At 40.3% G+C, this 26,857-nt stretch overlaps 2 non-coding genes across 2 annotated transcripts; one reads left to right on the top strand and one right to left on the bottom strand.

Moving 5' to 3' along the window:
• Window positions 1-9,014: 9,014 nt before the first annotated feature.
• On the bottom strand, window positions 9,015-9,121 carry LOC141625944 (small nucleolar RNA R71). Its single transcript, XR_012535684.1, has one exon. It is a non-coding gene; the product is annotated as a small nucleolar RNA R71 (small nucleolar RNA).
• Window positions 9,122-22,399: 13,278 nt separating this feature from the next.
• LOC141624705 (small nucleolar RNA R71) lies at window positions 22,400-22,506 on the top strand. The gene has a single exon (XR_012534510.1). It is a non-coding gene; the product is annotated as a small nucleolar RNA R71 (small nucleolar RNA).
• Window positions 22,507-26,857: the final 4,351 nt, after the last annotated feature.

Here is a 26,857-nt window from a genome sequence, read left to right as displayed (position 1 = left end):
AACTTGATGAGATGATTGAGAAAGGATTCATTAGACCTAGTGCCTCGCCTTGGGGTGCTCCCGTTCTCTTTGTGAAGAAGAAAGATGGATCCATGAGACTTTGCATTGACTACCGTGAGCTTAACCGAGTTACCATCAAGAACAAGTATCCTCTACCAAGGATTGAAGATTTGTTTGATCAACTCAAAGGTGCTTCTACTTTCTCCAAGATTGATTTGAGATCCGGTTACCATCAAATTCCCGTTCGTGAGTCCGATATCCCTAAGACCGCCTTTAGCACGAGATATGGACATTTCGAGTTTAAGGTGATGCCCTTTGGTTTAACCAATGCCCCTTCTATCTTCATAGACCAAATGAACCGGACCTTTAGTGAGTTCTTAGACAAGTGTGTTGTGGTTTTCATTGACGATATCCTCATCTTTTCCAAGTCCGAAGAAGAGCATGCCGATCACTTTCGTATCATTTTGGAAATCCTCCGTCGTCAAAAGTGGTTTGCCAAATTCTCCAAGTGTGAATTTTGGTTGTCTAAGGTGTCTTTTCTAGGCCATGTGATATCTAAGGATGGTGTCATGGTAGATCCTTCGAAGATTGAAGCCGTGATTGAGTGGAAGAGTCCAACCGATGTTGGTGAGATCCGTAGTTTCTTAGGTTTGGCGGGTTACTACCGTCGCTTTGTGAAAGATTTTTCCAAGCTTGCTAGACCGATGACTCAACTTTTGAAGAAAGAGACCAAGTTTGTGTGGACCGAAGCTTGTGAAAGTGCATTCCAAGAGTTGAAGAAGAGGTTGACCACCGCCCCCGTGTTGACCTTGCCCGAGGATGGAGTTGATTTTGATGTGTTTTGTGATGCTTCTAAGATGGGTTTGGGTTGTGTTCTCATGCAAAATAGAGGAGTTGTTGCCTATGCTTCGCGACAATTGAGAGTTCATGAGGTGAACTATCCCACTCATGATTTGGAATTAGCCGCCATCGTTCATGCTTTGAAGATGTGGAGACACTACCTCATTGGAGTCCATTGCCGTATCTACACCGACCATAAGAGTTTGAGGTACATCTTCACCCAAAAGGATTTGAATATGAGACAACGACGATGGTTGGAATTGGTGAATGATTACGACATGGAGTTGTTGTATCATGAAGGAAAGGCAAATGTGGTTGCCGATGCCCTTAGTAGGAAGTCTACTCATCCCTTGAGTGCTATTCGTGTGCTCCCCGATGACCTTTGTGCCGAGTTTCGTAAGTTAAGTTTGCAACTTGTGGAGAGTGGTTTTGATTATCTTGGTGCTATGGTTTCCGAGCCCGTTCTTCACCGTGAGATTCTAGATAGCCTTGTGGACGATGCTACCTTTAAAAGTTTTCAAGCCAAGCTTCTTGAAGGGAAAGCTAAGGATTGTGAGATTGATGCTAGAGGTTACCTTCGTTACCGAGGACGCATGTATGTGCCCGATGCCGTTGACTTGAGGAAGAGAGTTCTAGATGAAGCTCATCTATCACCTTATTCGATTCACCCCGGAGGAGACAAGATGTATAAGGATTTGAAGCTTCAGTTTTGGTGGCCTAACATGAAGAATGACATTGTGTCATATGTTGGAAGATGTCTTACTTGCCAACAAGTAAAGATTGAGCATAAGAGACCCGGTGGTTTGCTACAACCGTTGGATGTTCCTTTATGGAAGTGGGAGTCCATTTCCATGGATTTTGTGATGGCTTTGCCTAAGACCGTTGGTGGAAAGGATGCCGTATGGGTTGTTGTGGATAGGTTGACCAAGTGTGCTAGGTTCATCCCTATCAAAGAGACTTGGAGTTTAGACCGTCTTACTAGTGCTTATGTTGATGAGATCGTTCGTTACCACGGTGTTCCTAAGGAGATCGTTTCGGATCGTGACCCGAGGTTTTGTTCAAGATTTTGGAAAGCTTTGCAAGATGCTATGGGTAGTAAGTTGTTGATGAGTACCGCTTTTCATGCCGCTACCGATGGACAGTTCGAGAGGACAATTCAAACTCTAGAAGACTTGTTGCGTGCTTGTGCCCTTGATTTTCATTCTAGTTGGGAGAAGAGCTTACCTTTGGTGGAATTTTCTTACAACAATAGTTATCATGCTTCTATCAAGATGGCCCCTTATGAAGCCCTTTATGGAAGGAAATGCCGAAGTCCAATTTGTTGGGATCAAGCAAGTGATGTTCGTGACCTAGGACCCGACAAGTTAGCCGAGACGATTGATCAAGTGAAGCTCATCCGTGAAAGAATGAAAGCCGCCCAAGATCGACAGAAGTCTTATGCCGATGTTCGCCGTCGACCCTTGGAATTTGAAGTTGGAGATAAAGTGTTCTTGAAAGTGTCCCCGATGAAAGGAGTAAAGAGATTCGGAGACAAAGGGAAGTTGAGTCCAAAGTACATTGGACCTTATGAAGTGGTAAAGAGGATTGGTGTCGTGGCTTATAAGTTGGATTTGCCCCCGAGTTTGGGTAAAGTTCATGATGTCTTTCATGTTTCTCAACTTAGGAAATACATTAGCGACCCTAGTCATGTGTTGCAAAATGAGATTCCCGAGCTTGAGCCTAGTCTTTCTTTCGAGGAGAGACCGATTCGTATCTTGGATAAGAAGGAGAAGAAGCTAAGGAGCAAAGTGGTGCCCTTGGTGAAGGTTTTGTGGAAGTGTGGTGATGTAGAAGAAGAGACTTGGGAGCCGGAAGCTTCCATGCGTGTCAAGTACCCTAGTTTGTTTTCTTAAGGTAATACCTTTTCGTTTCAAGTTTCGAGGGCGAAACTTTTTAAAAGGTGGGATGATTGTAACACCCCGCGCTTTCCTTATATTTTAAATAAATTTTTAAGTAATTTTTATTAAATAATTATTATTTAAAGCTTATTTTCATAAAACATCGTCATAGCCGTGTAACGGTAATAATAGTGTAGATTTTAATAATATTATTCTCCGTCTCGAGTTATAGTAGACTTGGGACGAAAATTCTAGTGGATACCGACTCATTTTGAGTTATTGGGCTTAACTTGACTCATGGGTCTTTTCTCTCCTCTTTTCTCCACACAAAACCTCAACTAAACCCTCACAACTTCATCTCCCTCACTTCTAATTTCTGAAATTTCCCCAACAACCACTCCACCATTGTTAAACCCTTGCTCTCAACCCTAAAATCACCATAATTCACTCAATTCTTCACCAATCTCGTTCTTTTTCGCGCCATTCTCTTCCTTTTCTCATTTCCCTTGTTTCTAAGTAAGAAAGTTGCCATCTTTTCCTCTTTTTCGAAATCCTCATCTTTCAAGGATGTGGATTCTTGACTTAATATCTTTATTTTTGTGTTTAGGGAGAACTTGGACAACCCGGAGGAGGATAGCTACATCATTGACGAGTCTTTAGAAGATTGAAGTGCAAAAAGGTAACGGTGATTGGTTACTCGACTTTTATGTTAAAATTGTGTGGTTTTATATAGTTATAATCTCATATGAATGTTAAAAGTTGTATCTTTCATGATTGGTGCTAATTTGGATGTTGTATATCATGCTTGTTTGCAATTCTCACATGTTTAGATGAAAATCTCATGCTACATCTCTTGAATTCGGAATTACCCTTTCACATGCTCAAATATGTTGTTTTTCCGAGTTAGAATCATGCTAGGATACGTAAACAATTGATGGGAAACAATTTTTGTTGGTTTCAAATGGTTTGGAAGTGTTTTGCATTGAACCCGCGTGTTTGTAGTCCCAGCCGGGTGACCGGCGGCCGGTCTACTGACCGGCTGGGAGATTCCTGTAAGTTTTGGACATATTTTAGTAAGCTCAGTAGTCCCAGTAGGGTGACCGCGGCCGGTCTTGACCGGGCCGGGAGTACACCGAGGGTTTTAGGTGATTTTGAGTTTGGCGTATTCCCGGGTGGTGACGTGACCAGGTCTTGGCCACCTTGGGAGCGCATCAAGGTTTTATGTGTTTTTGAAATTTGGCCGTATTCCCAGTAGGTGGACCAGCAAGGTCTCTTGACCGGCTGGGAGTGCACTATGTAAGTTTTATTAAATTTCGAGTTTGGCATGTTGTCCCGGCCGGTGGCCGGCGGCCAGACACCACCCTACTGGGAGTCCCTGTTTGTTCTATTTCACTTGCGACTTCCAATAATGATTGAGCTATGCATGCATCTTCTTTCCTATCGGTAATTGGTTACTTTAAGACTCATTAATGTTATGATCATGCATAATGGTTATGGTTCTTGTTCGGACCCGAGTGTGACGTTTTACATTGTGAGACTACTCGACATTCCCTATTTATTTGCCCTCGGACATTGGGTCACGGTTAGGTGCCATTGCTTCCGAGTTGGGCTATTTTTCCTTCCGCCTTTTTCGGACCGGGGGTCACGGTTAGGTGACAAGGTTCCGCTTGAGGTTACTCGATTTTCGGGCACGGTTAGGTGTACCATATTTCGAGTCTTGGATACGATTTGGTATCGTTTGTCGAATCGGGTGTCGTCCATCCCGAGAGTCTGGCCAGGTTTAGACTAGGACCGTATTATGATCGTCGTCCTACCAAGAGGTTGGAGTCTAGAGGGTTGTCTTGTTTGAGTCTATACTTTGTAATTGTCTTACATTTGAGTCGAGTTGATATGTGACAGTTTGACCTAATAATTCTTCTCGCATTTGTGCTTTACCATTCCTAATTTCTTATGCCCACTAATCATGATTTTCGTAATGCCGTAAGTATTTACTCTCATGCTTGTTTATTTAATTAAATTCCTAATTACTTTTATTTTGACATATTGTGGCTGGGAGAACCCTGAGTTACTCCCCACTGACTGTGGCTTTCATATTTATTATGAATTACAGGTTTGTGATGAAGCTTAAGTGGGGAAGACCGTGTGAGCTAGCGAGTTCTTACCTCGGACCTTATTTAGTTATCACTTGATAGACTCACCTACTTTTGAACTTATGTTAATTCGTGGGATATTTTTTCCCCAATAAATAGACTTGTGTTGTAAACTTAAATTTAACTAACTAAACTTATTTATCGTGTTGGTGATGCCTCGCGTTGGACTTCATTAGAAGCCTTAAAAGTTTTAAAAATCTCGTGTTTCCGCCACGATTTACTAGTTACTTTTAGTTACCTCAACGAGGGGTGTCACAGCTTTCGTCAAGAATAGACTCCCTATGGTGTTAGAAACACTGGAGGATCGCGGAATTCCTCCTCTTGCCTAGACAAGAAGAAGGGTCGTCCCCTCTCTACCATGCACAAAAATGGATACGATGGATAAAGGGATCAATAGATATTTGAGTTTCACTTTGGGAGTTTGCTTTTGTTTTTGTTTTTCCCCCCAATTTCTTGTGGCATTTGACATTTGAGAACACTTTCTTGCCATTTCTTTTTGATTTTTGGCATTTCAATACTTAACAACTTTTTTTGCATTTCTTTTGAACATTTTCAAAGTCACCCCAATTAGTAACGAGGGTGCCTTGTTTTTGAAGCTTTTGGAGTCTATTTTTGCTCCTCTTTTCATTTGATGCATTTTTGCAAACTTTCTTTCACTTTTCATTTCATTGAACTCAAATTGATTTCTTTTTTTTTTGTGCCCATTCCCTTTTTGTTGACAAAAATATGGTAGAATATGGATGATGGATGGATGGATGCATGGTTTCAAGGGTCACCTTGGAATAAACGGTAGCCAAGGAGTTATCACACCACAAGGTACTCTTGACTAGGCCTTAGTCCATGGGTCAAAGGATACTAGAATGACACATCCTAGGGTGTTTTACAAGTATTCTAACAAGCAAAGTCTTAAGAAGAAAAAGCATCTACTAGGGCCTATATACACTTGTCAAGCTTCCCAAGTAGACGGTTTCGCAAAATTTTTCTAACATGCAAACTACATGCCATGATGCAACTAGCATATACACATCCTAATGCAAATGATTCTACCAACTAATATGCCATATAAACTAAATGCAATCCTAAATTCACATTGTTTTTACCGCATCAATCAAAATAAAGCCACATAGTCATTAACATAAAGAGGAAAAAGGAGATTGGAAAGATCATACCATGCGGTCTTCAATGTCCTCATGTCTCGGATGTGGCGTAGTCAATCAAAGTGAACAAAGATAAAACAAACACAATATATACAAGACAATATATACAAAGGAAATGAACTTGTTTTTGGATTTTTCAATTTTTCAAATTTTTATGGGTTTTTGAATAAAAGTTAAGTGTTAGAATTCCCATCCCCACACTAATATGGGCATTGTCCTCAATGGCCAAAATGATGGAAATTATGCAAAGATGATGCATGATTTCTATACTAAATGCAATTCTATACTAAGCTACACTACATGATGCATGGTTTTTGTTATGACGGAGAGGATAATTTAGATTACCTCCCGTTGCGTATGCATCAACTTCCCCAAACCGAGTGAGACACTATTGCTAATGTTCAAGGATGGGTATAGTTCATGCACACACTATGCTATGCATGAAACTAGATTGTCATTTTGGATTTTACAAATGGGAACAAAAAGAGGAACACCTCAATGGAACCGAGGTGTGAGTCCTTTGATGTTGCTAGGTGATGTGACCATAATTGGCGCATATTTAGCCCCCGAATTGCCATTGTTTCCATGCTTTTTAGTGCCTATTTGGGTCATTTCTTATCTTTAGTTCTTTGTTTTGCATATTCTTTGAGATTTTGATCCCTTGGTAGGAAAGGAGTAAGAATCTTGCATTTTCATGGCAAAACGAGGCTAAATTGATTGTATTCAATGACCAAGCATCAAGAAGAGACAAGACTAGAAGGCCTTTGTACATATCATAGTAGAAGAGCAATGTTGAGAAAGGATCCTTGCGTCCCCAAGGAAATCCCCAAGGAATTTATGAAGAAAAGGGAAGAAAAAGAAGAAGAATTGACGCTGACCAACAATCCGAACGGATTGCAGACAATCCGTCCGTCCAGCCAGCACAATCCGAGCGTCCCTCCTTGGAATCCGCTCGGATTACCCCAGCACAATCCGAGCGTCCCTCTCTTGAATCCGCTCGGATTGCCCAGCCCAAATCCGGCCGTCCCGACTCTAATCCGCACGGATTTCTGTACAGCACGGATTTCATTCTTCAAGCTACGAAAAGAGAAGCCCTTCTCTCAGAAAATACCAGCTCCTCCTTGCTCAACTTAAAAAGTGTAATTACTAGTTTAGCCCTTAGTTAACCCTAATGCATCCTCCCTAATTTTCACTATAAATACCCCATTAGGCTAATTAGAGGAGCATGTTCTTCTTATCAATAATTAGTGTAGTTAATATCAATCAAATCTCTCTTCAATATTGTAATCAAGTATTAATCAAGTTTTAATCCAAGTTTTAGTTCTTTAATCTCTCTCTTGTTCTTCCTTTATTTTGGGTAATTGAAGATTATTTGGGTTATTATTGGGAGATTGACAACCTCTCAATCTAGGATTCAAGTACTTCTATTATTCTTGCTTTATTATTGGAATCATTAGTAGGTATAATCTCTTAATCCCTTTTTAATTATTGTTAATTACTTTCATTTATTCATCATGTTTCATTATGTTAGTATGATTGACAACCTTTCTAGCATGATCAACATGATAATGAGTGAGTAGTCTCTTAGCTAGGGTTTAATGGGTGATTAGGGGAAACCATCATGGGGATGATTCATGCTTAAATCAATATGCTTTCATATCTTATTTGCTTGCTTGTTTTGATCTTAATACATGCACATGTTATATTTGATGAAATGCTAAGCCTATGAATCCTTGCATTTACTATCATCTTCTATCCTTTCAACTTGACTTGTAGCCAACTCGAGTCTTGTTAGACCATGCATGTGTTGAGTAGGAAAGATTAAGTCGACTTGTAGGTGTTGTACAATCTAATCGATTCGGCTCCGGGACCCAAACTTTCCTAGGATTGTAAGATATAACCCAACTCAATCCATCACAACAATAATTGCTTGCTTATAATTTGAGAACATGTTTGTATGATCATATCCCATGATTTCCCTATGAACCCATGACACCCTAGTGCTTTTAATCAATTGTTTACACCCCTTTTTATTCATCTTGCTTGTTTATTTTCATTGTTATTCTAGTTTAGTAACCTTCTACATCAACCCAATTTGTGACACCCCTAGACACTACTAGTTACAATAGAATTCTCATTTCAATACCCGTCCCTTGGGATCCGACCTTTACTTGCCTCTTTACTAATTGTAGAGTTGTTTGTGAAGTATAAATTGTGTTTTGTATTGACCATTGACCAACGACCACATATACTTAATTGTGAACACGAAATGGCCTCGATCAAAAATGGCGCCGTTGCCGGGGACGGTGTTTAATTGATTCAAGATTTCTTTTATTGTTATTAGTTGTGTCTTTTTCACCTTGGGGAAGTAAAACTCCTCAAGGCTTGTTCTAATTGTTTTCGAGTTGTTTGATATTTTGCATGTCTAGAAGGTCACAAGGTGATTTGTTACCTTTTGACCGTGAAATCGAAAGAACCTTGACGAATAATAGGAGACTTGTTAGGAGGAATTTGAGAGGTGTTGGTGAAGTTGTTCAACCCACTAGTGAGTTTGTCAATCGTTTCGCAATAGAAGGAGAAGAAAACCCATTACACAATATCCCACAAAATCCACCTACAATGCCTAAATTCTCGTCACACTCTATACCCACCGAGGAGAATCTACCAAATGGTACTCCTACACCGCAACATCTCACCGGTAATTTTATTGCCAAGTCCGCCTTCATCCAACTAGTTGAGAGGAGCCAATTCGGGGGAATGCATTGTGAGGACCCTCATTCTCATATGGAAACCTTTTGCGATTATTGTGATGCTATCTCTCAAACGGGCGTGACTCAAGACCAAATAAGATGGGTCTTATTTCCTTTTTCGTTAATCGGCACCGCAAAGCAATGGTTGAAGGGCCTTGATAAGGCCACCCTTGGAATAGATTCTTGGAAGAAGTTGGCTCTAGCTTTCTACAAAAATTCTACCCACCGGAAAAGACTAACATGCTAAGAGCTCAAATTACGGGTTTTAAGCAAAGGGATGAAGAATCTTTGTATGAAGCTTGGGAGCGGTTCAAAGGTATTTGTCGCTCATGTCCTCACCATGGACTTAGCGAATGGTTTTTAGTGCAACAATTTTGGAATGGTTTATATGAAGATTCAAGGAACATTCTCAATATGGGATCAAATGGAATGTTCACCGAAGTTGATGACAATCAAACATGGAACAAGATTGAGAAAATGGCGGTCCATAATTCACAATATAGTAGACCTCGCAAGGCTACTAGAGGAGGAAAGCATGAAGTGGACTCCGTTACTCAATTGGGTGCTCAACTTAGTGCTCACATTGACACAATCAACTTGAAGTTTGAACAAGCTATGGCTAGACTTGAGGAAAACTCGAAATCATCAAAGCATCATGTCAATGCCATGACGGCATCCTCATCAATCCCAATTGGGATATGTGAGAATTGTGGAACTTTGGGTCATGACCCAAGTGAGTGTAGGGTAACAACCGAACAAGTTAATGCTTTCCAAGCTTACAAACGTGGTACCCCTTATTCAAATTTTTACAATGAAAACACCAAGTTCCATCCAAATCTCTCATACAAAAGCCAAAATGTTCAAAACCCTCAAACAACATACACTCCACCACCCATGAGGAACCAAAATCAAAGACCCTTTTACAATCAAAACCAAGGTTACCAAAATCAAAATCCATACAATCACCAAAATGACCAAGGTTTTGATGTCCAAAAAGCGGTCCTCCAAATGCAAAAGAATCAACAAGAATTTTTCACTCAAATGCAAAAAGATAGCCAAGCAAAAGACACCACCATCAACAACATTCTAGCTCACACCAAAATGTTGGAAACACAATTGACTCAACTAGCATCTTCAAGCTCACAAAGACAAAAGGGGCAATTACCACCTCAAAGTAATCCCCCTAGACATGAAACGTTTAGTGCCATTCACTTGAGAAGTGGTACAAGATATGAAGCACCGAAGGAGCAAGTTGAGGATGAAGTTGTGAAAGCTAGTGAAAAGGAAGAAATTGTGCAAAGCCCCAAAGAAGGGGAATCATCAAAAGAAGAAAGTTTAAAGAAAAATGAAGACAAGGCCAAAGAGAAGGAGCCCATTGTGATTAGACTTCCTTTTCCAAGTCGTCAAGCCAAGCCCAAATTTGATGATCAACTTGGAAAGTTCATGGAGATTGTGAAGAACTTAGAAGTCTCAATTCCTTTTACGGAATTAATCAATCACGTACCGGCCTATGCAAAGTACATGAAAGATATCCTCACAAAGAAGAATTCGATCCGGAAACTTGAGACTATCGCCTTCACTAAGGTGAGTAGTGCAATACTTCAAGGGAGTTCACCTCCAAAGTTAAAGGATCCGGGAAGCTTCTCAATACCGTGTACCATTGGCGACACGACGATCAACAAAGCCTTATGTGATCTAGGGGCTAGTGTGAGTGTCATGCCGTACTCGGTGAGTAAAAGGTTGGGAATGGAAGAGCTTAAATGCAATATCACACTTCAAATGGCCGATAGATCGACGAAGACACCATTAGGGATATGGGAAGACGTCCCCGTGCGAATTGGGAAGTTTTTCATCCCGGTGGACTTTGTCATTGTTGATATGGAGGAAGATTCCAACATTCCAATCATCTTAGGAAGACCTTTCCTACACACCGCGGGTACGGTGATTGATGTGAAACATGGAGAGCTCACTCTAGAAGTGGGAGATGAAAGCATAACTTTTAATCTTGACAAGACCATGAGAGCTCCTCGTTTGCATGAGCCATGTTTCATGATTGATCATTATAGCCGAAAAGATGAAAGGAAGAAATCGGAACTCCAATGGAGGAAGAAAATTGAAGATGCTCCATTCAAAGAGCAAGTGAATTGTGACAAGGAGAGCTTGCAAAGCTCATCAAAATCAACCAAGGAAGAAGAGGATGGCCTCATTGGCCAAGAGAAGAAATTGGGAGAGTTGTCTCCATCTAAGCAAGAGATTTTCAATGATCAACTCAATGAAGTTTGTGGTCTTTGGGACGACGAATTTGAAGGGATCTTTAATCCCTACATTGGGCATGCCATCGATTATGATCAACAACAAGGGCCACGGTCTATTGAGGACCTCTACCATAACAATGAACAAGCTTTTGATTACTTCTTCAAGGTGTTGAGCAACATCAACAACACCTTGAACATGCCCCCTTTACATCTCATCAAGAATGAGAGTTTGGTGGAGTCCTCCCTAAACCACCACTTGTAAATATTTCTAACCCCCCTAACTTACATTTCAATTCTTATATTGCATTTTTTGTCATTTTTGGATTTTTATTTACTTTGATCAAAATAATTGTCATGTAAGAGAGAAGTGAGGGAGGGACTAACAATTTTAATTGATGTGTAGTGCTTTACCTTAGTGTGGGGATGGGAATTGCCTAGGCTATTCATGCCTTAGTAGTGCCCCCACAATGAAGAACACAAGAAATGAAGAAGAATGGAAGAATGGTAAAGGGAAATGCATTGTGCACGAATGGAATGAATCCGGGTACAAAGGACCAGAATCCGAGCGGATTGTACCAAATCCGCCCGTCTCCAACAATCCGAGCGTCCTGACCAAAAGACGCCCGTCCTGAGCTAAGCTGAAATTGAAAATTTCTTGACTGTTGAAGAATCCGAGCGTATTTCTGGAAAGACGCCCGTCTCACAGAATCCGTCCGTCTTGTGAAGAAGACGCCCGTCTTTGCAGCTGAAGAAAACAGAGAAATTTCCCTGGACTAGAATCCGTCCGTCCTGAAGCAAATCCGCCCGTCCCATCACAGAAGAATCCGAGCGGATTCCCCAGAATCCGCCCGTCTTTAGGCGAGCTCCTGAAAATTTTGAAGCTGCAGAATCCGCACGGATTGTGCCTAATCCGCACGGATTGCCCCTGCGTTTTCGAAAATTTCGACTTCTTCAAATACCCCCCCACCTTCATTCATTCATTCATTCATTCATAAACACTACCCTAAACATCAAAACCCTCATCCTCTCCATCACAAAAACAAAAACCCTCAACAAAATCCACCAAAATCAAATCAAACCATCCTTCAAACAACAAATCAATCACTCCATCTTCAATAAAAATCAAAACCAAGAACAAATTCTTCAACCTTTGAGTCGATTTTTGATTTCATAAAGGCAAAGCCTTTCACCTTCAAATCGATTTGGGCATTCTACAAATTGAAGATTTTTGATTCTTTTCTTGGTTAGTTCATCAAATGGCAAGGACAAAGGGTGCAACAAAGGCAACAAAGGCACCAAAGGCAAAGGCTCTCTCTCAAAGGCAAAAAGCTCTCCAAACAAAGAAAGCTTTGGCAATGGTGGTAGCAACACCAAACTTGGAAGTGCAACAACAACAACAACAAACTTCTATGGGAGCATCACCTTCTACTCCGGTAATCGATCAACTCTTGCATTATCCGGAGGTAACTTTTATTTCCGATACCCATAGAAAGACATTTGCTAAGTTTGCTATGAAATCAATTCAATCCACCAAATTCATATGTAAAGATGCTTTGGAGAAATTGGGTGTTCTTGAACAAACAAAAGCCTTTTTCAATGCCATGGGTTTGAAGAAATTGTTTGAAACAAAGGAATTGACATACCCTTCCCTTGTCTTGGAATTCTTAAGTTCTTTAAAAGTCACCAAAATTGAGAATAGGGAAAATCTTGAGTTTCGTCTAGCTAACATTAGTAGACGCATTACCTTTAAGGAATTGGGTGAAATTTTGGGTCTTAGCGATGAATCGAGATACTTTAAGCATTATGGAAAGTATGACCCCGAGCCTCTTTGGGAGGCAATCTCCGGGAAGAAATTTGATGATTTTCATGCTTGTCGTGCTCTTTTGGTCCATCATCCGGGCATAAGAGTATGGCACAAAGTTGTGGGAAATACCATAATTGCTAGGAAAGACACCAATCATTTCACAAGACTTGATTTTATTCTCCTTGAATCGGCTTTGAATATCGGAAGAATCCATACCAAGCCTTTCAATTCTTTGAGGCTATTGGTTGATAGATGGCTCCATGTTGAAAGTGGGAAGAAGGGTACAACCGTTATTGTTAATGGCGGCCTAGTCACGGTCCTAGCCAAGCACTTTGATCCTAATTTCAATAAGGATAGCAAATACAAGGCAAAGGAAGGTGGCCATCTTATTGATATGCCTATCATGATTAACAAGTTCAAGTGGGTTGCTCAAAACTCCCTTGACACCAAGTGTGGATGGCTTATTAGTGAGGCTCGATCATTCACTTTACCCGCGAAGATTTGTCGTCTAAGTGTCCACCGGACAAACTATCTACTTCCCCTATCCGAAGAAGCCGAGTACATCATTCAACAACAAAAGGGTGATCATGAAACCCCCTCCTCTTCCATTGTTATACCGCCTTACCCCTTTGTGTATGAAGAGTTCAAACCGCAAGGAGTTGAAATTGGGAAAGACTATGTCACTCTTCTTATGCAAGCCATGCACAAGTAAGCTTATGAAGATCGGAAGAATGCATATTTGGCTCAATATCCTCCCCTCTTACATTTAGCTAGGCAAGGACTCCTTGATCCATCTTGTCCTTTGCCTAGTTGGGCGGATAAAGAAGCCTTGTTTCCGGGTGCATCTAGGGACGTGGTGGAAGACAATGAGGTTGTTGGAAATGGTGAATAAATTGATGATAATATTGAGGAAGAAGCAAGTGGAGATGGAGAAAGAGATGGTGAAGATGATGATGAACAAGATGATGGAGAAAGTGAAGAAGAAAGTGCCAAGGAAAGTGGCAATGTGACCACTTCTCATGAGGGAAGTGATGATGATGATAGCATGATGGAAGACTAGCCTTGGAGACTCCTACACTCCCATGGTTTGTCTATATCTCTTTGTATTTTATTTCATTTTGATCATTGTTGGTTTAGTCCTAGCAACATCAAAGGACTCACACCTCGGTACCATTGAGGTGTTCTTTATTGTTCCCATTTGTAAAATCCAAAATGACAATCTAGTTTCATGCATAGCATAGTGTGTGCATGAACTATACCCATCCTTGACATTAGCAATAGTGTCTTATTTGGTTTGGGGAAGTTAATGCATACACAACGGGAGGTAATCTAAATTATCCTCTCCGTCATAACAAAAACCATGCATCATGTAGTATAGCTTAGTGTAGAATTGCATTTAGTATAGAAATCATGCATCATCTTTGCATAATTTCCATCATTTTGGCCATTGAGGACAATGCCCATATTAGTGTGGGGATGGGAATTCTAACACTTAACTTTTATTCAAAAACCATAAAAATTGAAAAATTTCAAAAATCATAAAAATTGAAAAAATTGAAAAACCAAAAACAAGTTCATTTCCTTTGTATATATTGTCTTGTATATATTGTGTTTGTTTATCCTTGTTCACTTTGATTGACTACGCCACATCCGAGACATGAGGATATTGAAGACCGCATGGTATGATCTTTCCAATCTCCTTTTTCCTCTTTATGTTAATGACTATGTGGCTTTATTTTGATTGATGCGGTAAAACAATGTGAACTTAGGATTGCATTTAGTTTATATGCCATATTAGTTGGTAGAATCATTTGCATTAGGATGTGTATATGTTAGTTGCATCATGGCATGTAGTTTGCATGTTAGAAAAAATTTTGCGAAACCGTCTACTTGGGAAGCTTGACTAGTGTATATAGGCCCTAGTAGATGATTTTTCTTCTTAAGACTTTGCTTGTTAGAATACTTGTAAAACACCCTAGGATGTGTCATACTAGTATCCTTTGACCCATGGATTAAGGCCTAGTCAAGAGTACCTTGTGGTGTGATAACTCCTTGGCTACCGTTTATTCCAAGGTGACCCTTGAAACCATGCACCCATACATCCATCATTCATCCATGTTCTACCACATTTTGTCATCAAAAAGGGAATGGGCACAAAAAGAAATCAATTTGAGTTCAATGAAATGAAAAGTGAAAGAAAGTTTGCAAAAATGCATCAAATGAAAAGAGGAGCAAAAATAGAACTCCTAAGCTTCAAATACAAGGCACCCTCGTTACTAATTGGGGTGACTTTGAAAATGTTCAAAAAGAAATGCAAAAAAGTTGTCAAGTTTTGAAAAGCCAAAAATCAAAAAGAAATGGCAAGAAAGTGTTCTCAAATGTCAAATGCCACAACAAATTGGGGGGAAAAACAAAAACAAAAGCAAACTCCCAAAGAGAAACTCAAATATCTATCGATCCCTTTATCCATCATATCCATTTTTGTGCATGGTAGAGAGGGGACGACCCTTCTTCTTGTCTAGGCAAGAGGGGAATTCCGCGATCCTAAAGTGTTTCTAACACCATAGGGAGTCTACTCTTGACGAAAGCATTTAACGATTGAGGACAAAGGTACCCTAGCTTGACACAACTTGGAGGTGATTTATTGGTATCCTTCTAGGCTTAGTAGTTTGAACAAATTGCATCTATGAAGGATTGTGTACCCTTGAATTGCTTCCCTTGTAGATAATTTCCGCCACTTAGATGAGGAAAGTGGCTATTCTTTTTGTAGATGCATCCATTATGTGATTTTATGTGCTTAATGTTTGGATGTGTCGCCATTTTGGCAAGACCCACCTTGCCTTGCAAGAAGGCATCCTACCTCATGGTTGTCTTGTTGTGAGTTGAAGGGGCGGAGTGAGACCCGCTAATTGTCTCATATCGGCTATTATTATTAGGATAGGTTAGTTTTGGTCCTAGTCTTTGTCACCTCTTTACTCGGGACGAGCAAAGGTTCGGTTTGGGGATATTTGATGTGACCATAATTGGCGCATATTTAGCCCCGAATTACCATTGTTTCCATGCTTTTTAGTGCCTATTTGGGTCATTTCTTATCTTTAGTTCTTTGTTTTGCATATTCTTTGAGATTTTGATCCCTTGGTAGGAAAGGAGTAAGAATCTTGCATTTTCATGGCAAAACGAGGCTAAATTGATTGTATTTAATGACCAAGCATCAAGAAGAGACAAGACTAGAAGGCCTTTGTACATATCATAGTAGAAGAGCAATGTTGAGAAAGGATCCTTGCGTCCCCAAGGAAATCCCCAAGGAATTTATGAAGAAAAGGGAAGAAAAGAAGAAGAATTGACGCTGACCAACAATCCGAACGGATTGCAGACAATCCGTCCGTCCAGCCAGCACAATCCGAGCGTCCCTCCTTGGAATCCGCTCGGATTACCCCAACACAATCCGAGCGTCCCTCTCTTGAATCCGCTTGGATTGCCCAGCCCAAATCCGGCCGTCCCGACTCTAATCCGCACGGATTTCAGTACAGCACGGATTTCATTCTTCAAGCTACGAAAAGAGAAGCCCTTCTCTCAGAAAATACCGGCTCCTCCTTGCTCAACTTAAAAAGTGTAATTACTAGTTTAGCCCTTAGTTAACCCTAATGCATCCTCCCTAATTTTCACTATAAATACCCCATTAGGCTAATTAGAGGAGCATGTTCTTCTTATCAATAATTAGTGTAGTTAATATCAATCAAATCTCTCTTCAATATTGTAATCAAGTATTAATCAAGTTTTAATCCAAGTTTTAGTTCTTTAATCTCTCTCTTGTTCTTCCTTTATTTTGGGTAATTGAAGATTATTTGGGTTATTATTGGGAGATTGACAACCTCTCAATCTAGGATTCAAGTACTTCTATTATTCTTGCTTTATTATTGGAATCATTAGTAGGTATAATCTCTTAATCCCTTTTTAATTATTGTTAATTACTTTCATTTATTCATCATGTTTCATTATGTTAGTATGATTGACAACCTTTCTAGCATGATCAACATGATAATGAGTGAGTAGTCTCTTAGCTAGGGTTTAATGGGTGCTTAGGGGAAACCATCATGGGGATGATTCATGCTTAAATCAATATGCTTTCATATCTTATTTGCTTGCTTGTTTTGATCTTAATACATGCACATGTTATATTTGATGAAATGCTAAGCCTATGAATCCTTGCATTTACTATCATCTTCTATCCTTTCAACTTGACTTGTAAGACATAACCCAACTCGAGTCTTGTTAGACCATGCATGTGTTGAGTAGGAAAGATTAAGTCGACTTGTAGGTGTTGTAAAATCTAATCGATTCGGCTCCGGGACCCAAACTTTCCTAGGATTGTAAGATATAACCCAACTCAATCCATCACAACAATAATTGCTTGCTTATAATTTGAGAACATGTTTGTATGATCATATCCCATGATTTCCCTATGAACCCATGACACCCTAGTGCTTTTAATCAATTGTTTACACCCCTTTTTATTCATCTTGCTTGTTTATTTTCATTGTTATTCTAGTTTAGTAACCTTCTACATCAACCCAATTTGTGACACCCCTAGACACTACTAGTTACAATAGAATTCTCATTTCAATACCCGTCCCTTGGGATCCGACCTTTACTTGCCTCTTTACTAATTGTAGAGTTGTTTGTGAAGTATAAATTGTGTTTTGTATCGACCATTGACCAACGACCACATATACTTAATTGTGAACACGAAATGGCCTCGATCACTAGGACTAAACCAACAATGATCAAAATGAAATAAAATACAAAGAGATATAGACAAACCGTGGGAGAGTAGGAATCTCCAAGGCTTGCTAGTCCTCCATCATGCTATCATCATCACCACTTCCCTCATGAGAAGTGGTCACATTGCCACTTTCCTTGTCACTTTCTTCATCATCTTGTTCATCATCATCTTCACCATCTCTTTCTCCATCTCCTTCTCCATCTCCACTTGCTTCTTCCTCAATATTATCATCAATTTCTTCACCATTTCCAACAACCTCATTGTCTTCCACCACGTCCCTAGATGCACCCGGAAACAAGGCTTCTTTATCCGCCCAACTAGGCAAAGGACAAGATGGATCAAGGAGTCCTTGCCTAGCTAAATGTAGGAGGGGAGGATATTGAGCCAAATATGCATTCTTCCGATCTTCATAAGCTTGCTTGTGCATGGCTTGCATAAGAAGAGTGACATAGTCTTTCCCAATTTCAACTCCTTCCGGTTTGAACTCTTCATACACAAAGGGGTAAGGCGGTATAACAATGGAAGAGGAGGGGGTTTCATGATCACCCTTTTGTTGTTGAATGATGTACTCGGCTTCTTCGGATAGGGGAAGTAGATAGTTGGTCCGGTGGACACTTAGGCGACAAATCTTCGAGGGTAAGGTGAACGATCTAGCTTCACTAGTTAGCCATCCATATTTAGTGTCAAGGGGGTTATGGGCAACCCACTTGAACTTGTTAATCATAATGTGCATATTAATAAGATGGCCACCTTCCTTTGCTTTGTACTTCTTATCCTTATTGAAATTAGGATCAAAGTGCTTAGCTAGGACCGTGACTAGGCCGCCATTTACAATAACGGTCGTACCCTTCTTCCCATTATCAACATTAAGCCATCTATCAACCAATAGCCTCAAAGAATTGAAAGGCTTGGTGTGAATTCTTCCGACATTCAAAGCCGATTCAAGGAGAATAAAATCAAGTCTTGTGAAGTGATTGGTGTCTTTCCTAGCAATTATGGTATTTCCCACAACTTTGTGCCATACTCTTATGCCCGGATGATGGACCAAAAGAGCACGACAAGCATGAAAATCATCAAATTTCTTCCCGGAGATTGCCTCCCAAAGAGGCTCGGGGTCATACTTTCCATAATGCTTAAGATATCTCGATTCATCGCTAAGACCCAAAATTTCACCCAATTCCTTAAAGGTAATGCGTCTACTAATGTTAGCTAGACGAAACTCAAGATTTTCCCTATCCTCAACTTTGGTAACTTTTAAAGAACTTAAGAATTCCAAGACAAGGGAAGGGTATGTCGATTCCTTTGTTTCAAACAATTTCTTCAAACCCATGGCATTGAAAAAGGCTTTTGTTTGTTCAAGAACACCCAATTTCTCCAAGGCATCTTCACATATGAATTTGGTGGATTGAATTGATTTCATAGCAAACTTGACAAATGTATTTCTATGGGTATCGGAAATAAAAGTTACCTCCGGATAATGCAAGAGTTGATCGATTACCGGAGTAGAAGGTGATGCTCCCATAGAAGTTTGTTGTTGTTGTTGCACTTCCAAGTTTGGTGTTGATACCACCATTGCCAAAGCTTTCTTTGTTTGGAGAGCTTTTTGCCTTTGAGAGAGAGCATTTGCCTTTGGTGCCTTTGTTGCTCCCTTTGTCCTTGCCATTTGATGAACTAACCAAGAAAAGAATCAAAAATCTTCAATTTGTAGAATGCCCAAATCGATTTGAAGGTGAAAGGCTTTGCCTTTATGAAATCAAAAATCGACTCAAAGGTTGAAGATTTTGTTCTTGGTTTTGATTTTTATTGAAGATGGAGTGATTGATTTGTTGTTTGAAGGATGGTTTGATTTGATTTTGGTGGATTTTGTTGAGGGTTTTGTTTTTGTGATGGAGAGGATGAGGGTTTTGATGTTGTGGGTAGTGTTTATGAATGAATGAATGAAGGAATGAAGGTGGGAGGGTATTTAAAGAAGTCGAAATTTTCGAAAACGCAGGGGAAATTTTCAGAAGCTCGCCTAAAGACGGGCGGATTCTGGGAAATCCGCTCGGATTCTTCTGTGATGGGACGGGCGGATTTGCTTCAGGACGGACGGATTTCAGTCCAGAGAAATTTCTTTATTTTCTTCAGCTGCAAAGACGGGCGTCTTCTTCACAAGACGGACGGATTCTATGAGACGGGCGTCTTTCCAGAAATCCGCTCGGATTCTTCAACAGTCAAGAAATTTTCAATTTCAGCTCAGCTCAGGACGGGCGTCTTTTGGTCAGGACGCTCGGATTGCACAAGACGGGCGGATTTTTGGGGATCCGCTCGGATTCTGGTCCTTTGCACCCGGATTCATTCCATTCGTGCACAATGCATTTCCCTTTACCATTCTTCCATTCTTCTTCATTTCTTGTGTTCTTCATTGTGGGGGCATTACTAAGGCATGGATAACCTAGGCAATTCCCATCCCCACACTAAGGTAAAGCACTACACATCAATTGAAGTCGTTAGTCCCTCCCTCACTTCTCTCTTACATGACAATTATTTTGATCAAAGTAAATAAAAATCCAAAAATGACAAAAAATGCAATACAAAAATTAAAATGTAAGTTAGGGGGGTTAGAAATATTTACAAGTGGTGGTTTAGGGAGGACTCCACCAAACTCTCATTCTTGATGAGATGTCAAGGGGGCATGTTCAAGGTGTTGTTGATGTTGCTCAACACCTTGAAGAAGTAATCAAAAGCTTGTTCATTATTGTGGTAGAGGTCCTCAATAGACCGTGGCCCTTGTTGTTGATCATGATCGATGGCATGCCCAATGTAGGGATTAAAAATCCCTTCGAACTCGTCGTCCCAAAGACCACAAACTTCATTGAGTTGATCATTGAAAATCTCTTGCTTAGATGGAGACAACTCTCCCCATTTCTTCTCTTGGCCAATGAGGCCATCCTCTTCTTCCTTGGTTGATTTTGATGAGCTTTGCAAGCTCTCCTTGTCACAATTCACTTGCTCTTTGAATGAAGCATCTTCAATTTTCTTCCTCCGTTGGAGTTCCGATCTCTTCCTTTCATCCTTCCGGCTATAATGATCAATCATGAAACATGGCTCATGCAAACGAGGAGCTCTCATGGTTTTGTCAAGATTAAAAGTTATGCTTTCATCTCCCACTTCTAGAGTGAGCTCTCCATGTTTCACATCAATCACCGCACCCGCGGTGTGTAGGAAAGGTCTTCCTAAGATGATTGGAATGTTGGAATCTTCCTCCATATCAACAATGACAAAGTCCACCGGGATGAAAAACTTCCCAATTCGCACGGGGACATCTTCCCATATCCCTAATGGTGTCTTCGTCGATCTATCGGCCATTTGAAGTGTGATATTGGTGCATTTAAGCTCTCCCATCCCCAACCTTTTACTTACCGAGTACGGTATGACACTCACACTAGCCCCTAGATCACATAAGGCTTTGTTGATCGTCGTGTCGCCAATGGTACACGGTATTGAGAAGCTTCCCGGATCCTTTAACTTTGGAGGTGAACTCCCTTGAAGTATTGCACTACTCACCTTAGTGAAGGCGATAGTCTCAAGTTTCCGGATCGACTTCTTCTTTGTGAGGATATCTTTCATGTATTTTGCATAGGCCGGTACGTGATTGATTAATTCCGTGAAAGGAATTGAGACTTCTAAATTCTTCACAATCTCCATGAACTTTCCAAGTTGATCATCAAATTTGGGCTTGGCTTGACGACTTGGAAAAGGAACTCTAATCACAATGGGCTCCTTCTCTTTGGCCTTGTCTTCATTTTTCTTTGAACTTTCTTCTTTTGATGATTCCCCTTCTTTGGGGCTTTGCACAATTTCTTCCTTTTCACTAGCTTGCACAACTTCATTCTCAACTTGCTTCTTCGGTGCCTCATATCTTGTACCACTTCTCAAGTGAATGGCACTAACCGTTTCATGTCTAGGGGGATTACTTTGAGGTGGTAATTGCCCATTTTGTCTTTGTGAGCTTGAAGATGCTAGTTGAGTCAATTGTGTTTCCAACATCTTGGTGTGAGCTAGAATTTTGTTGATGGTGGTGTCCTTTGCTTGGCTATCTTTTTGCATTTGAGTGAAAAATTCTTGTTGATTGTTTTGCATTTGGAGGACCGCTTTTTGGACATCAAAACCTTGGTCATTTTGGTGATTGTATGGATTTTGATTTTGGTAACCTTGGTTTTGATTGTAAAAGGGTCTTTGATTTTGATTCCTCATGGGTGGTGGAGTGTATGTTGTTTGAGGGTTTTGAACATTTTGGCTTTTGTATGAGAGATTTGGATGGAACTTGGTGTTTTCATTGTAAAAATTTGAATAAGGGGTACCACTTTTGTAAGCTTGGAAAGCATTAACTTGTTCGGTTGTTCCCCTACACTCACTTGGGTCATGACCCAAAGTTCCACAATTCTCACATATCCCACTTGGGATTGATGAGGATGCCGTCATGGCATTGACATGATGCTTTGATGATTTTGAGTTTTCCTCAAGTCTAGCCATAGCTTGTTCAAACTTCAAGTTGATTGTGTCAATGTGAGCACTAAGTTGAGCACCCAATTGAGTAACGGAGTCCACTTCATGCTTTCCTCCTCTAGTAGCCTTGCGAGGTCTACTATATTGTGAATTATGGACCGCCATTTCCTCAATCTTGTTCCATGTTTGATTGACATCAACATCGGTGAACATTCCATTTGATCCCATATTGAGAATGTTCCTTGAATCTTCATATAAACCGTTCCAAAATCGTTGTACCAAAAACCATTCGCTAAGTCCATGGTGAGGACATGAGCGACAAATACCTTTGAACCGCTCCCAAGCCTCATACAAAGATTCTTCATCCCTTTGCTTGAAACCCGTAATTTGAGCTCTTATCATGTTAGTCTTTTCCGGTGGGTAGAATTTTTTGTAGAAAGCTAGAGCTAACTTCTTCCAAGAATCTATTCCAAGGGTGGCCTTATCAAGGCCCTTCAACCATTGCTTTGCGGTGCCGATTAACGAAAAAGGAAATAAGACCCATCTAATTTGGTCTTGAGTCACGCCCGTTTGAGAGATAGCATCACAATAATCGCAAAAGGTTTCCATATGAGAATGAGGGTCCTCACTAGGCATTCCCCCGAATTGGCTCCTCTCAACTAGTTGGATGAAGGCGGACTTGGCAATAAAATTACCGGTGAGATGTTGCGGTGTAGGAGTACCATTTGGTAGATTCTCCTCGGTGGGTATAGAGTGTGACGAGAATTTAGGCATTGTAGGTGGATTTTGTGGGATATTGTGTAATGGGTTTTCTTCTCCTTCGGTTGCGAAAGGATTGACAAACTCACTAGTGGGTTGAACAACTTCACCAACACCTCTCAAATTCCTCCTAACAAGTCTCCTATTATTCGTCAAGGTTCTTTCGATTTCACGGTCAAAAGGTAACAAATCACTTTGTAACCTTCTAGACATGCAAAATATCAAACAACTCAAAAACAATTAGAACAAACCTTGAGGAGTTTTACTTCCCCAAGGTGAAGAAAGACACAACTAATAACAATAAAAAGAAATCTTAAATCAATTAAACACCGTCCCCAAGAACGGCGCCATTTTTGATCGAGGCCATTTCGTGTTCACAATTAAGTATATGTGGTCGTTGGTCAATGGTCGATACAAAACACAATTTATACTTCACAAACAACTCTACAATTAGTAAAGAGGCAAGTAAAGGTCGGATCCCAAGGGACGGGTATTGAAATGAGAATTCTATTGTAACTAGTAGTGTCTAGGGGTGTCACAAATTGGGTTGATGTAGAAGGTTACTAAACTAGAATAACAATGAAAATAAACAAGCAAGATGAATAAAAAGGGGTGTAAACAATTGATTAAAAGCACTAGGGTGTCATGGGATCATAGGGGAATCATGGGATATGATCATACAAACATGTTCTCAAATTATAAGCAAGCAATTATTGTTGTGATGGATTGAGTTGGGTTATATCTTACAATCCTAGGAAAGTTTGGGTCCCGGAGCCGAATCGATTACATTGTACAACACCTACAAGTCGACTTAATCTTTCCTACTCAACACATGCATGGTCTAATGAGACTCGAGTTGGGTTATGTCTTACAAGTCTCATTGAAAAGATAGAAGATGATAGTAAATGCAAGGATTCATAGGCTTAGCATTTCATCAAATATAACATGTGCATGTATTAAGATCAAAACAAGCAAGCAAATAAGATATGAAAGCATATTGATTTAAGCATGAATCATTCCCCATGTTGGTTTCCCTAATCACCCATTAAACCCTAGCTAAGAGACTACTCACTCATTATCATGTTGATCATGCTAGCAAGGTTGTCAATCATACCAACAATATGAAACATGATGAATAAATGAAAGTAATTAACAATAATTAAAAAGGGATTAAGAGATTATACCTACTAATGATTCCAATAATAAAGCAAGAATAATAGAAGTACTTGAATGATAGATTGAGAGGTTGTCAATCTCCCAATAATAACCCAAATAATCTTCAATTACCCAAAATAAAGGAAGAACAAGAGAGAGATTAAAGAACTAAAACTTGGATTAAAACTTGATTAATACTTGATTACAATATTGAAAAGAGATTTGATTGATATTAACTACACTAATTATTGATAAGAAGAACATGCTCCTCTAATTAGCCTAATGGGGTATTTATAGTGAAAATTAGGGAGGATGCATTAGGGTTAACTAAGGGCTAAACTAGTAATTACACTTTTTAAGTTGAGCAAGGAGGACCCGGTATTTTCTGAGAGAAGGGCTTCTCATTTCGTAGCTTGAAGAATGAAATCCGTGCTGTGCAGGAATCCGTGCGGATTAGGGTCAGGACGGCCGGATTTGGGCGGTGCAATCCGAGCGGATTTAGGAGAGGGACGTTCGGATTGTTGAGGGGGAATCCGAGCGGATTCCAAGGAGGGACGCTCGGATTGTGCTGGCTGGACGGGCGGATTGTCTGCAATCCGTTCGGATTGTTGGTCAGCGTCAATTCTTCTACTTTTCTTCCCTTTTCTTCATAAATTCCTTGGGGATTTCCTTGGGGACGCAAGGATCCTTTCTCAACATGGTTCTTCTACTATGATATGTACAAAGGCCTTCTAGTCTTGTCTCTTCTTGATGCTTGGTCATTGAATACAATCAATTTAGCCTCGTTTTGCCATGAAAATGCAAGATTCTTACTCCTTTCCTACCAAGGGATCAAAATCTCAAAGAATATGCAAAACAAATAACTAAAGATAAGAAATGACCCAAATAGGCACTAAAAAGCATGGAAACAATGGTAATTCGGGGGCTAAATATGCGCCAATTATGGTCACATCAGGAACCTAGGATGTCGGGTAGAGTCTCTAATCCTCCAGACAGATACATTGGTATGGTCGAGGAGAATGATGTTTTGCTCCTAGAGAGTAATGAACCATGCAATCCGAGATGGACTCCATGTATGAGAATGACGTATGGGATCTAGTTGATTTACCTAATAAGGTAAAACCTCTATAGTGCAAATGGCTTTACAAAATAAAGCGTTCTATAGACGGGCAACCAGTTACCTATAAGGCACGGCTAGTGGCAAAAGGTTTCACTCAAGTGCACGGATTGCATTATGATGAAATTTTTGCACCCGTAGTTATGCTGCGTTCCATTCGGATAATCTTAGCGATTGCCGCTTTTCATGACTATGAAATTGGCAAATGGATGTGAAAACCGCCTTCTTAAACGGTTATTTGGAGGAAGAGTTGTACATGGTACAACCCGAAGGTTTCATGGATCCTGAAAATCCTAAGAAAGTGTGCAAGCTTAAGCGTTCCATTTATGGACTTAAGCAAGCTTCTCGGAGTTGGAATCATCGTTTCGACCAGGTGATAAAAGAGTATGGTTTTACTCGATCGGTCGAGGAACCATGCTTATATATCAAGTCGAGTGGGAGCAAGATTGTTTTCTTGATATTGCATGTCGATGACATACTCTTGATTGTGAATGACATTCCTCTCTTATCTTCGGTTAAAGGATGGTTGAAGAACCATTTCCAGATGAAAGATCTGGGTGAGGCAAAACGCATATTGGGAATCCGTATCTACCGAGATAGATCACGACGGACGTTATCACTGAGTTAGAAGTCTTATTTGGATAAGATTCTTGAAAGGTTCAACATGACCAACTCCAAGAAGGGGAACCTTCCAATGACATCTGGGATGCAGTTGAGCAAGTCTCAGTCACCCACGATGCCCGAAGGGATTGAGCGCATGAGTCGTGTTCCTTATGCATCAGCTATAGGATCAATCATGTATGCCATGATATGCACGCGTCATATGTATTGAGTATGACGAGTTGGTACCAAAAGAATCCAGGTCAAACACACTGGATAGCTGTTAAAAACATCCTTAAGTACCTACGGAGGACTAAGGATAGGGTATTGACTTATGGAGGAGATACTAAGCTATGCGCAATCGGTTACGCAGATGCTAGCTTCCAAACGGATCGAGATGATTCTAAATCTCAGTCCGAGTTCGTCTTTACTCTTAATGGTGCTGCGGTCAGCTGGAAGAGTTCCAAACAGAGTGTTGTAGCAGATTCTACTACTGAATCCGAGTACTATGCCGCTTCGGAAGCAGCAAAGGAAGCTATATGGATGCGTCAATTCTTACAAGGACTTACGATAGTTCCTAGTTCAAATGACCCGATCACCATCTATTGTGACAATAGAGGTGCCATCTTCCAGGCTAAGCAGGTCTAGCAACAAGTCTAGACATGTACATCGGAAGTCTCACCTGATCCGTGATTACGTGGAGCAAGAGGAGATAGTGATTGACAAGATAGCTTCGGATGACAACATCGCGGATCCTCTCACTAAACCGTTGAATTATGATAAGCATGAAGGGCACGTTATTTCCATGGGAATTAAACGTGTTCCTGAGTTGTAGTAGTTGATTATGGATTCGATACATTATCTTTTTCATATACTATTTATAACTTCATCGTTTTATTTCATATTTTGTTTTTCATGTGGATTGTACTGACAACATTGAACGCCACAAAGTGAACTGAATTACATTATATTTGTTTTGGTCCGTAATCGCCTTAATGAGCTGATAACTCTGGCTATTATATTATGCAGTCGATTGATGGTGGGTTCAACGAGCCATAAGTCAAACAGTTGGCTGATCGATCACAGATACGAGTTATAACGATATCTCGTAGGACAAAAAAA

This window comes from Silene latifolia, chromosome X (assembly GCF_048544455.1).
Source record: "Silene latifolia isolate original U9 population chromosome X, ASM4854445v1, whole genome shotgun sequence".
Taxonomy (NCBI): domain Eukaryota; kingdom Viridiplantae; phylum Streptophyta; class Magnoliopsida; order Caryophyllales; family Caryophyllaceae; genus Silene; species Silene latifolia.
Note: the sequence above shows the minus strand (reverse complement) of the source record. Positions and strands in the feature narration are given on the sequence as shown.